This window comes from Pan troglodytes, chromosome 8 (genome assembly GCF_028858775.2).
Source record: "Pan troglodytes isolate AG18354 chromosome 8, NHGRI_mPanTro3-v2.0_pri, whole genome shotgun sequence".
Classification (NCBI taxonomy): domain Eukaryota; kingdom Metazoa; phylum Chordata; class Mammalia; order Primates; family Hominidae; genus Pan; species Pan troglodytes.
The window spans coordinates 84,896,318-84,909,371 of record NC_072406.2 but is presented as its reverse complement, the minus strand read 5'-3'; positions in this window follow the sequence as shown (position 1 = coordinate 84,909,371).

Genomic DNA, 13,054 nt, shown 5'->3' with positions numbered 1-13,054 from the left:
GAGTTAAAAGCCTTGGACTCTATTTTCAGTTCTATCTCTGGCTCATTATCATCACTCTGCCCTCACCATCTCCTATTGTTACTGGGGATCTCAATTATGTTAGCAATGAAATTCAGAAAAAACACTCTGTTAGCTAACAAATAAGAGGATGCAGCAACGTTATTTCTGCAATTGATGTACCATTATGGTCTCAGACAAGAAATTGGCCAATTTGGTACCCCAGTTTATTTATCTATGAAAGAAATGATAAAGCATTTGCTCATCTTCCTTCCTCCTCCCCCACAAAAATGTAGTAATGATCAGGGAATTGGCATCAATGCTATAAAAGATCTTGGATCTCTCTAGAACATCTCTATATAAAGAGGAATGTCCTTTCAATTATTTCTACTGGCACTTTTAGGTACTTAGTACTCTGTGAGTTTGAGCCAGATCAATTCTATTTGGAAAATATTACTATTTATACTGTCATTCTTTGCAGAACATTTGCAGAAATAGAATAAGCTACAGAGAGAACAGGCTTTAAGAAAACAAAATTATTCCACAAGATTGTTGGCAATTAAAAATTCTTCTGATTCATATTATTATCCCTAACCAAGAAGCAGCTTATTAATTCAGAGCTGTCTATAGCCATGTTGTCTAGGTAACAAACACCAGCTATCAAATAAGGATACTACTCAGTTGATCCTAGCTATTCCAGGATTTTTGCAAAGTGCTTCAGAAAGGTGTGTTGGTAGTGAGGGATCTTAGAATCCAACAACAGTTGATACAGAGCTTAAAATCTGTTTAGTTTTGTGTGTGTGTGTTAAACCTAGGAAATGTAAAGGGGTATTCACCAGTCTCATGTAAATACCAGAAGGGTGGAAGATAATAAGTAATATCCTACCAGTAAAAGGATTATTATCCTTACAATATCCATTATAATTTTTGAAGATTGTGATTATTATGTATTTTGTTATACAATCACATGGTCACATTAACGGGTACTACTAAATGCAAAGCTCAAATGGCGAAGGGAAATATTCTCGGATCAAGATGTGAAGCGCTGTTAATTCAAAGATGAGTCTGAAACAGAAAGATCAATTTATGGGCCAAAAAGAATAGGCCGGGCGCGGTGGCTCACGCTTGTAATTCCAGCACTTTGGGAGGCCGAGGCGGGCGGATCACGAGGTCAGGAGATCGAGACCCTGGTGAAACCCTGTCTCTACTAAAAATACAAAAAATTGGCCGGCCGTGGTAGCGGGCGCCTGTAGTCCCAGCTACTCGGAGAGGCTGAGGCAGGAGAATGGCGTGAACCCGGGAGGCGGAGCTTGCAGTGAGCCCAGATCGCGCCACTGCACTCCAGCCTGGGCGACAGAGCCGCTGTCTCAAAAAAAAAAAAAGAATAGAGGAATATAAGTTCCAAAAAATCCCAACCAAATGAGACCCAAGATATAGGGTTAGGCTGGTAACTGACAGAGCTCCCTGTAGGCAGATCAGAACTGTAGATGCCTGGCAACTAGTATCGGAAATTAGTCACTAGGAAACTGGAGTTAAAAGGTAGAAAATCCAGTGACTTTGGTTACAACGGGTACCCATAGAAAACCTAGAAACTGGCCTGGCGCAGTGGCTCATGCCTGTAACCCCAGCGCTTTGGGAGGTCAAGGAGGGTGGATCACCTGAGGCCAGGAGTTCATGACCAGCCTGGCCAACATGGTGAAACCCTGTCTCTACTAAAAATACAAAAATTAGCTGGGCATGGTGGCACACATCTGTAATCCAAGCTACTCGGGAGGCTGAGGCAGGAGAATCTCTTGGACCCAAGAGGCGGAGGGTGCAGTGAGACGAGATCATGCCACTGCACTCCAGCCTGGGTGACAGAGCAAGACTCTGTCTGAAAACATAAATAAATAAATAACATTAAAAAAAAATAAAACCTATAAACTGCTTGAGAACAGATCTTCATTCATTCATTTAATGTTAGTTAGTTTGTTTTTGAGACAGAGTTTCACTCTTATTGCCCAGACTGGAGCGCAATGGCACCATTTCAGCTCACCACAACCTTTGCCTCCCAGGTTCAAGTGATTCTCCTGCCTCAGCCTCCTGAGTAGCTGGGATTACAGGCATGAGCCACCACACCTGGCTAATTTTGTATTTTTGGTAGAGATGGGATTTCACCATGTTGGTCAGGCTGGTGTCGAACTCCCGACCTCAGGTGATCCTCCCACCTCAGCCTCCCAAAGTGCTGGGATTACAGATGTGAGCCACCATGCCTGGCCTCTTTTTTTTTTTTTTTTGTCTGAAATGGAGCCTCAGTCTGTCGCCCAGGCTGGAGTTCAGTAGCGTGATCTCGGCTCACTGCAACTTCTGCCTCCTGGGTTCAACCGATTCTCCTGTCTCAGCCTCCCAAGTAGCTGGGATTACAGGCACCTGCCACCATACCTAACTAATTTTTTTTGTATTTTTAGAAGAGATGGGGTTTCACCATGTTGGCCAGGAACTCCTGACCTCAGGTGACCCATCTGCCTTGGCCTCCCAGAGTGCTGGGATTGCAGGCGTGAGCGACCGTGCCAGCCCATGCTGTTGAGTTCTCTAGTATTGTCTGAAATATTTCCAATGTCTCAGAGTCTGATGGAAAAATATTTTTTAAGATTTAAAAGTGACAAAAACATCCATGCAAAGTTCTTCTTGGGAAGATATTTTATGAATTGAAAGAAGAAATATTTCTCTTTGAAGCAAATAAATGCAAAGAATATAAAACATAAAGTGATTGAAAATATACATGTACATGCCCTTGAGTATATTATATATTTTGCAATAAACCTTTCATAATGCTCCTGAGACTTAAAGCATTGCGAACAATTGAACAATAGAGCCATGTGTACTTATTGTCTTAATTCACTTTTCACATATATTAATTTGCCTAAGAATCACTTAGAGCCTTTTTTTTTTTTCTTTTTGAGACAGAGTCTTGCTCTGTCACCCATGCTGGAGTGCAGTGGAGCAAACTTGGCTCACTGCAACCTCCACCTCCCAGGTTCAAGCAATTCTCCTGTCTCAGCCTCTCGAGTAGCTGGGATTACAGGCTCCCACCACCACGCCTGGCTAATTTTTTGTACTTTTAGTAGAGACAGGGTTTCCCCATGTTGGCCAGGCTGGTCTCAAACTCCTGACCTCAGGTGATCCACCTGCCTCAGCCTCCCAGAGTGCTAGGATTACAGGTGTGAGCCACTGCGCCTGACCTTTTTTTTTTTTTTGAGATGGAGTCTCACTCTGTCGGCTAGGCTGGAGTGCAGTGGCACAATCTTGGCTCACTGCAACTTCTGCTTCCCAGGTTCAAGCTATTCTCCCGCCTCAGCCTCCTGAGTAGCTGGGATTATAGGTGCCAGCTATGATGCCTGGCTAATTTTTGTGTTTTTGTAGAGACGGAATTTCACCATGTTGGCCAGGCTAGTCTTGAACTCCTGACCTCAGACGATCCACCTGCTTCAGCCTCCCGGAGTGCTGGGATTACGGGCGTGAGCTACTGTGCCTGGCCTAGAGCCTCTTAAAGGTTAAAAAAAAAGTTTTTCTTTCTCAAATTTATTTTTTCTTCAAAAATGATCAAATTCTTAGAGAACATATAGAAATTGAGAGCTTCTATAGTCTATGGCAAATATTTCTTGAACTTAAAAAAGTGAAAATAGACCAGGCACAGTGGCTCACACCTGTCATCCCAGTGCTTTGGGAGGCCAAGGTGAGGATTGCTTGAGGTCAGGAGTTTGAGACCAGCCTGGGTAACATAGCCAGATCCCATCTCTAACAACAAAAAAATTAGCTGGATGTGGTGGTGTACATTTGTAGTCCTAGCTACTCAGGAGGCTGAGGTGAGAGGATCATTTGAGCCCAGAAGTTTGAGGTTACAGTGAGCTATGATCATGCTACTGCACTCCAGCCTAGGTGTCAGAGCAAGACCCTATTTCAAAAAAGTAAGAGGAAGGAGAAGAAGAAGGAGGAGGAGAAGAGGAAGAAGAGACAATTAAGAAGAAGGAGAGAAAAAGAAAGAAGGAGGAGGAGGAGGAGGAGAAGGAGGAAATTAAATTCCATTGTCACAGCACAAATTACTAACTTTTTGGCCAGGCTCGGTGGCTTACGCCTGTAATCCCAGCACTTTGGGAGGCCGAAGTGAGTGGATCACCTGAGGTCAGGAGTTCGAGACCAGCCATAGCCAATATGGTGAAACCTCATTTCTACTAAAAATACAAAAATTATCTGGTTGTGGTGGCGGGTGCCTGTAATCCCAGCTACTCTGGAGGCTGAGGCAGGAGAATAGCTTGAACCTGGGAGGCAGACGTTGCAGTGACCTGAGACCATGCCATTGGACTCCAGCCTGGGTGATACAGCAAATCCCATCTCAAAAAAAAAAAAAAAAGGAAAAAAAATTACTAATCTTTCACACTTTTAGATGGGGCTCTACAGGGCTTCATTGCCATTTTCTCTTTAATAACTCAGATAAAAGGTCAGCAGAAATGTTCAATTTGAAGTAGTTTCCTGGAATTCTATGGCAATGATTTAGAGTCTCATCCACAGTTGTTCCTAACAATGTCTTTACTCCTAACAAGTTTCTTTATTATGGGACAAAGTGTTAGCTCTCCTAAAATAACCAGGAAACAGGACAATAAAAACAGAGCTGTTGTTTGTAAATGGGAAGCATAAAGGGTGAGTGGCAACTCACAGAGAGCAGCTTCATGCTCCCTACATCTCTTTTTGAAAATGATTCTGTCAAAGGTATTTCATTATAGTAATGTAATGGTTTCTATTATAATTGGCTCCCATTTCTTTTTTTTGGATTACAGGTGTGAGCCAACATGCCAGGCAATTGGCTCCCATTTCAAAAGAAGCCTATCATGTTGGAAAAGAATGTCAAGAGTATCCAAAAGTTATTCATTTACATGTTCTTGTTTGTAATTTATAAAGTCTTTCAAGATATGATTTCATTTTACCATCTTGCTTTTATAACCTGTACTATAGTTTGAGTATTTTTCCCCTTAAAAACTCCTGTTGAAATTTAATCTTTGGGCCAGGCGTGGTGGCTCACGCCTGTAATCCCAGAACTTTAGGAGGTCAAGGTGGGTGGACCACCTGAGTTCGAGACCAGCCTGGCCAACATGGTGAAACCCCTGTCTCTACTAAAAATACAAAAAATTAACTGGGCATGGTGGCGGGCGCCTGTAATCCCAGCTAATTGGGAGGCTGAGGCAGGAGGATCACTTGAACCCAGGAGGCAGAGGTTGCAGTGAGCTGAGATCGCACCATTGTACTCCAGCCTGGGCGACAAGAGAGAAACTCTGTCTCAAAAAAAAAAAAAAGGAATTTAATCTTCAATGTGGCAATATTGAGAGGTGGAGCCTTTTAGAGGGGAGTGGGCCATGAAAATTCTGCTCTCATGAATGGATTAATACATTCATATATTGATAAACTAATGAGTTAATGGATTAATGGGTTATCGGGGGATGCAACTGGTAGCTTTGAAGAAGAGGAGAGGAAACCTGAGCTAGCATTCTCAAGCCCTTGCCAATTTATGCTTGCACTGCCTATGGACTCTGTTACAGAGTCCCCACCAGCAGGAAGGCTCTCACCAGATGTAACCCCTTGACTTTGGACTTGTCGGCCTCTATAACTACAAGAAGTAAATTCCTTTACTTTATAAAATATCCAATTTCAGGTATTCTGTTATAAGCAACAGAAAATGGACAACCTCCCTCTTACAGATAAAATGTCTATCTTCTGCTTTTGATTATTTTTCTTTAAACTAAATATTTATACATTTTCTTTTTTTTTTTTTTTTTTTTTGAGACAGGGTCTCACTGTGTCACCCAGGCTGGAGTGCAGTGGTGTGATCTGGGCTCACTATAACCTCCACCTTCCGGGTTCAAGCTATTCTCTTGCCTCAGCCTCCTAAGTAGCTGGAATTACAGATGCCCACCACCATGCCCAGCTAGTTTCTGTATTTTTAGTACAGATAGGGTTTCACCATGTTGGCCAGGCTGGTCTAAATTCCTGACCTCAAATGATCTGCCCCCCTCGACCTCCCAAAGTGCTGGAATTAAAGGTGTGAGCCACCACACCCAGCAATTTATACAATTTCTAGATGTCTGTTATTACTTCATTTCCTGTTGCTGAGCCTTGCTTTGTTATCTTAATAAAGCATAAATAATACCTCCAGTGGAACTGGGTTTACTCTTGTGACTGATTAACCCCACCTTCCTAATTAGAGATTTATTAGTCATTCAGAGAGTAGTACAGTCAGCATCAAAATATTGTGCCACAGGCATATATATAAACACTTTTTAAAATAAATCACTTTAGGAGGCCAAGGCGGGCGGATCATGAGGTTAGGAGTTCGAGACTAGCCTGGCCAACATGGTGAAACCCCGTCTCTACCAAAAATACAAAAAATTAGCCAGGCATGGTGGCACACACCTGTAGTCCCAGCTACTCTGGAGGCAGAGGCAGAAGAATGGCTTGAACCTGGGAGGCGGAGGTTGCAGTGAGCCGAGATTGTGCCACTGTACTGTAGCCTGCGTGACACAGTGACACTCTGTCTCAAAAAAAAAAAAACCTGAAAAAATAGCCAAGAAATTTACCAATCACGATGTCTACTCTTCATCTATATGAGATTAATACACTTAATATTTAGTAAGAAAGTCCTCATAGTTACAAAAGTACTATTTTCTATGTTTTCACCAGCTCATAAAAGTCCTCCTCCTCCTCCCCTACCCAACCAGTAACCTTCAAATGTTCAAATTATGCAAGGAAAATTTAGAATGAGGGGATTCTTAGGGGAAAGATTTATTGTTTTTCAGAAAACATTTAAGAGCTTTTAAGAGCTATCTGCAACAACAGGGATGGTTAAGTAAACTATAGTGAATATACCCAATGGAATACTATATAGTTTTTGTTTTATATTTTTTCTAGAATACTATATCGTTTTTTAAAATAATGACATAGGGTGGGTGCGGTGGCTCATACCTGTAATCCCAGCACTTTGGGAGGCCAAGGCGTGTGGATCACCTGAGGTCAGGAGTTTGAGACCAGCCTGGCCAATATGGTGAAACCCCGTCTCCCTACAAAAAATACAAAAATTAGCTGGGCGTGGTGGCACTCACATGTAATCTCAGCTACTTGGGAGGCTGAGGCCAGGGAATCACTTGAACCCAGGAGGCGGAGGTTGCAGTAAGCTCAGATTGCACCACTGCACTCTAGCCTGGGCGACAGAACAAGACTCCGTCTCAAAAAAAAAAAAAAAAAAAAGACATAAATCTATCTTCATTAATGTGAAAAGATATTTATGATACATAAACTGATAAAAAGGTTATAAAAACATGTTTTGTTGAACATAAAAAAAAAAAAAGGCCAGGTGCAGTGGCTTACGTCTATAATCCCAGCACTTTGGGAGGCCGAGGCAGGTGGATCACAAGGTCAGGAGCTCAAGAACAGCCTGGCCAACATGGTGAAACCCCATCTCTATTCAAAACACAAAAATGAGCCAGGTGTGGTGGCCTCAGCCTCCCAAAGTGCTGGGATTACAGGCGTGAGCCATGCGCCTGGCCTGCATATTTAATTTCAGGCAAAAATTCTTTTTACAGTTGACTCAGCAAAGAACAAACTTCTTTTTACAAGCCAGTAGGTTAAGGTACATGGATCAGAACAAGATACTCATTTTGTTTCTTGTTAGTGTTTATTCTTGACATAGCAAACACCTAACACTGAATTCAAAAAGCTTTGGAAGGAGAATCTAAAGCAAGTTTTAGCTAACGTATTTTTATGCTTTTTAAAAAAAACTGTTAAGAATGGCCAGGTACAGTGGCACACGCCTGTAATCCCAGCACTTTGGGAGGCCGAGGCAGGTGGATCACAAGGTCAGGAGATCGAGACCATCTTGGCCAACATGGTGAAACCCTTTCTCTACTAAAATACAAATAATTAGCCAGGCGTGGTGGCATGTGCCTGTAATCCCAGCTACTTGGGAGGCTGAGGGTGGGGAATAGCTTGAACCAGGGAGGTGGAGGTTGCAGTGAGCTGAGATCGTACCACTGCACTACAGCCTGGCGACAGAGCAAGAATTCCATCTCAAAAAAAAAAAAAAAAACAAAACCTGTTAAGAACATAGCAATTGTAATTCCCTACCATAGTGAATCTCAACTTCAGCTACACATAAGAATCATCTTTTAAAAACTACTGGAATGGGGGTGGGGCCAGGCGCAGTGGCTCACCCCTGTAATCCCAACACTTTGGGAGGGGGAGGTGAGTGGATCACCTGAGGTCAGGAGTTCGAGACAAGCCTGGCCAAAATGGAGAAACCCCCGACTCTACTAAAAATACAAAAAATTAGCTGGATGTGGTGGTGTATGCCTGTAATCTCAGCTACTCTGGAGACTGAGACAGGGGAATCACTTGAACCCGGGAGGCGGAGGCTGCAGTGAGCCAAGATCGCACCACTGCACTCCATCCTGGGCAACAGAGCGATACTCTGTCTCAAAACAAACAAACAAACAAATAAATAGACTACTGGGATGGGGTTGAAGGGTGGGGATTAGACATTGATATCCTTTAAAAAGAGCAGTGTAGGCCAGGTGCGGTGACTCACGCCTGTAATCCCAGCACTTCGGAAAGCCAAGGTGGGTGGAGGTTAGGAGTTCAAGACCAGCCTGACCAACACGGTGACCCCATCTCTACTAAAAATACAAAAAATTAGACGGGGGTGATGGTGCACGCCTGTAATCCCAACTACTCAGGAACCTGAGGCAGAAGAATCGCTTGAACCTGGGAGGTGGAGGTTGCAGTGAGCCAAGATCGTGCCATTACGCTCCAGCCGGGGCGACAGAGTGAGACTCCGTCTCAGAAAAAAAAAAAGAAAAGAAAAGAAAAAGAAAGAGCAGTGTAGGTGATTTTAATTTGCAGCTATGGTTGAGAACTGCCTAAAGAATAAGACAGACCCAATAGAGGACAGAAAATGGTGGACATTTTGAGTCTAGACACACCTTGGTTTCTTTCAAGAATAGGCTCTTACTGTGGTGTTCACAGACAAGTGGAAAAATAATTACATGAAGGCCAAAGTGCATTTTCTTTTATCTCCACTACTGCAATAAAATTTCTAGACAGAGAACAATTCCAGGCTCACTTTTTAGAGTTGTTTCTGATGTCTGAATATGTATGAGCCATGAGGATAGGGATATTTTGCTTGTTTGCTTTTTTTTTTTTTTTTTTTTTTTTTTGAGGCAGAGTCTTGCCCTATTGCCCATACTGGAGTGCAGTCGCACAATCTCGGCTCACTGCAACCTCTGCCTCCCTGGTTCAAGTGATTCTTGTGCCTCAGCCTCCCTAGTAGCTGGGACTACAGGCGCACACCACCACGCCAAGTTAACTTTTATATTTTTAGTAAAGACAGGGTTTCGCCATGTTGGCCAGGCTGGTCTCGAACTCCTGGCCTCAAGCGATCTGCGCACCTTGGCCTCCCAAAGTGCTAGGATTACAGGTATGAGCCCCTGCACCCAGCCTGTTTTTTGATTACTGCCCACCCCAGATAATACATGGGATAATCGTTCCTTTGCTGGCCTGACACTCTTACCATGTATAAACTTTTATTTTATTATTTATTAATTTTTTTGAGACAGAGTCTCACTCTGTCATCCAGGCTGGAGTGCAGTGGTGGGATCTCGGCTCACTGCAACCTCTGCCTCCCGGGTTCAAGTGATTCTCCCGCCTCAGCCTCCCGAGTAGCTGGGACTACAGGCGACCACCACCACGCCCAGCTAATTTTTTGTATTTTTATTAGAGACGGGATTTCACCATGTTAGCCAGGATGGTCTCAGTCTCCTGACCTTGTGATCCACCCGCCTCAGCCTCCCAAAGTGCTGGGATTACAGGCGTGAGCCACCGCGCCCAGCCGCCTACTTTTAAAAGGTAAATAATTCTTTATTCATTCATCCATCTTCTCTCCTTTCATTCTTTTTCTTTCTCCCTCTTTTCTTTCTAATCCATTCATTCAATCACTCATTCATTAAACAAGCATTTAATGAAGGCAAGTACTATGCTAAGTAATAAGGATACAGACATATAATTCATAAGTTCATTCAAGTATTACAGCATTAATAAGGTAGCACATATAAATTAGTCAACTGGAGATTTTCAAGTAAAGTTCAATTTTTAAAAAAATAGCTGCAAAAAATATACACCAATTTTCCCTCTTTTTGTAAAAAATTGTGTTGAAGTTTGAGTTGTTGTGTTAGGTAAACATCAACATTCCTGACCTATTGTGCTATTAATGAATCACATAGTAAGTATCCATCTGTCACAGTAATTTTCAATTTCTCATATATTGAATGCAAGAATGTAAACACCTATAATTCATTAGGTCTCACATAAGAAGAGATTAAAAGATACTACCAACTTTAATTAGGAGTTATCCAAATTTAAGAATCTTTAGATGTCTTTGAGTATTTTGTCAAGTTCTGTTACTTCTGATATACTAAATCTCGCCCAGGGAGGCTAGCAGTATAGTTTGATCTTTAGCTATTATAAAATTCCCAAATCAGGTTACTTTGTAGGTAAAGGCAGAACAGAAGATTGCTTGAAAACAAGCAGACACTTTCCTCTTTTTTTTTTTTTTTTTTAATGAGACTGGGTCTCGCTCTGCTACTCAGGCAATGGATTGCATTGGTGTGATCATGACTCACAGCAACCTTGACCTCCTGGGCTCAAGCGATCCTCCCACCTCAACCTCCTGAGCAGCTGGGATTTTTTTTTTTTCTTCTTTTTTGATATAGATGGAGTTTCGCTATATTGCCTGGGCTGGTCTCAAATTCCTGGGCTCAAGCGATCCTCACACCTTGGTCTCCCAAAGTGCTGAGTCACCACGCCTGGCCGACATGTTCATGCTATTTTCTCCCCTTTTTACGCTTCAGGTTGCAGCTTAGCAGCTGGTCAAAAACCTACTTCAATGGCGAACTCCAAGGCTATGGCCCTTAAATCCTCCTGGGGAGCTGGGCATTATCATAGCACAGAAGTAGTTACTGATAATTTTTTTTTTTTTTTTTTTTTTGAGACGAAGTCTTGCTCTGTCGCCCAGGCTGGAGTGCAGTGGCGCAATCTCGGCTCACTGCAACCTCTGCCTCCCGGGTTCAAGTGATTCTTCTGCTTCAGCCTCCCAAGTAGCTGGGACTACAGGCACGTGCCACCATGCCCAGCTAATTTTTTGTATTTTTAGTAGAGACGAGGTTTCACCATGTTAGCCAGGATGGTCTCTATCTCCTGACCTCATGATCCGCCCACCTTGGCCTCCCAAAGTGCTGGGATTACAGGCGTGAGCCACTGCGCCCGGCCCTTATTGACAAATTTAAAGCTAAGAACAAACACAGGCTCACCTCACCCTCAGAAGTACCACAGTCATTTTTATGCAGTAGTGTATCCACCTAAAACCAGAGAACAAAAGAGAAATATTTTGAAGTAAAATCAACAACAGAAGGAAAACAGCAGGAGGGTAGGAAGAGAGAATAATCTTTCTGTTAAGAACAGATTCAAAGCTAACAGGTTCCAAGAGAGCAAGCCATTTCCATAGCATAAAGCTCCTTGCAACCAAGAATTTTTATATTGCTATCACCACCTAATTGTGTTTATAATGAAGAGTGAGTTTGCTCACAGAAAGAAAATATACATTCAGAGGAGAATCAACATGAAGAGAATAAAGTATAGCAGGTTCTCAAATAATGTCATTTTGTTCAGTGTTGTTTCCTTAGAATGAGGAGAAAAAAAAAATTGATTCCCAGCCAGGGCCCCTGACTGTGTGGAGTTTGCACATTCTCCGCATGTCTGCATGGGTTTTTTCCAGGTATTTCAGTTTCTTCCCATGTCCCAAAGATGTGCACATTAGGTTCAGTGGTGTGTCTACATCGGCTCAGTCTGATTGTGGGTGTGTGTTTGTGAGTGCACCCTGATGGAATGGCATATTGTCCAGGGCTAGTTCCTGCCTTGCACCAGAGCTGCCCAGATAGATTCTGGCCACTATAATTGGGTAAATAGTTATCTTACTTGGGTAAGTGTAGTGGCATGCACCTGTGGTCCCAGCTACTTGGGAGGCTGAGGCAGGAGGATCACTTGGGCCTGGGAGTTTGAGGCTGCAGTGAGCTGAGATCACACCACTGCACTCCCACCTGGGCAACAGAGCAAGACCTTGTCTCAAAAAAACAAAACAAAACACAACAAAAAAAACAAAACTTACTTGTTTTTATCAGTCTTTCTTAAATGTATGTGTAGCTCACATTTATTTCAATGTTTAACATTAGAAGTGTTTTAGTCTTTATAAGTTTGGTTGATATTTTTGTGACATCAATTAGCTTATCATAAAATTGGTTTCATTGTATGTTGAAGTTTTCAAGAACCTGTTGATGATAAGTAAGGACTTACTGTACTTCTAGGTCTAGGGATGCTTACGGTCTAAATGTTTGTGTCCTCCCCAAATTCTTATGTTACCCCTATATCTTCCCATTGTGATGGTATTAGGAGGTGGTGCATTTGGGAGGTAATTAAGATAGATGAAGTTATGAGGATAGAGCCCTCATGAATGGGATTAGAGCCCTTATAAGAGTCCTGGGAGGCCGGATGAGGTGGCTCACACCTGTAATCCCAGCACTTTGGGAGGCCAAGGCGGGCGGATCACTTGAGGTTGGGAGTTTGAGACCAGCCTGACCAACTTGGAGAAACCCCATCTCTACTAAAAATACAAAATTAGCTGGGCGTGGTGGCACATGCCTGTAATCTAAGCTACTCAGGAGGCTGAGGCAGGAGAATTGCTTGAACCCGGAAGGCAGAGGTTTTAGTGAGCCGAGATTGTGCCATTGCACTCCAGCCTGGGCAACAAGCATGAAAATCCTTCTATAAACAAACAAACAAACAAAAAATTCACCACCCATAACCATAACCTTGGGTTGAACATATTTCAATGATATTTAATTTCCATGCATATAGTGAAAGGTTAAAAAAAATCACTGAATCAGAAAGGAGGAAAATAAGTTTTGGTAATAAGCTTTAGGAGATATAA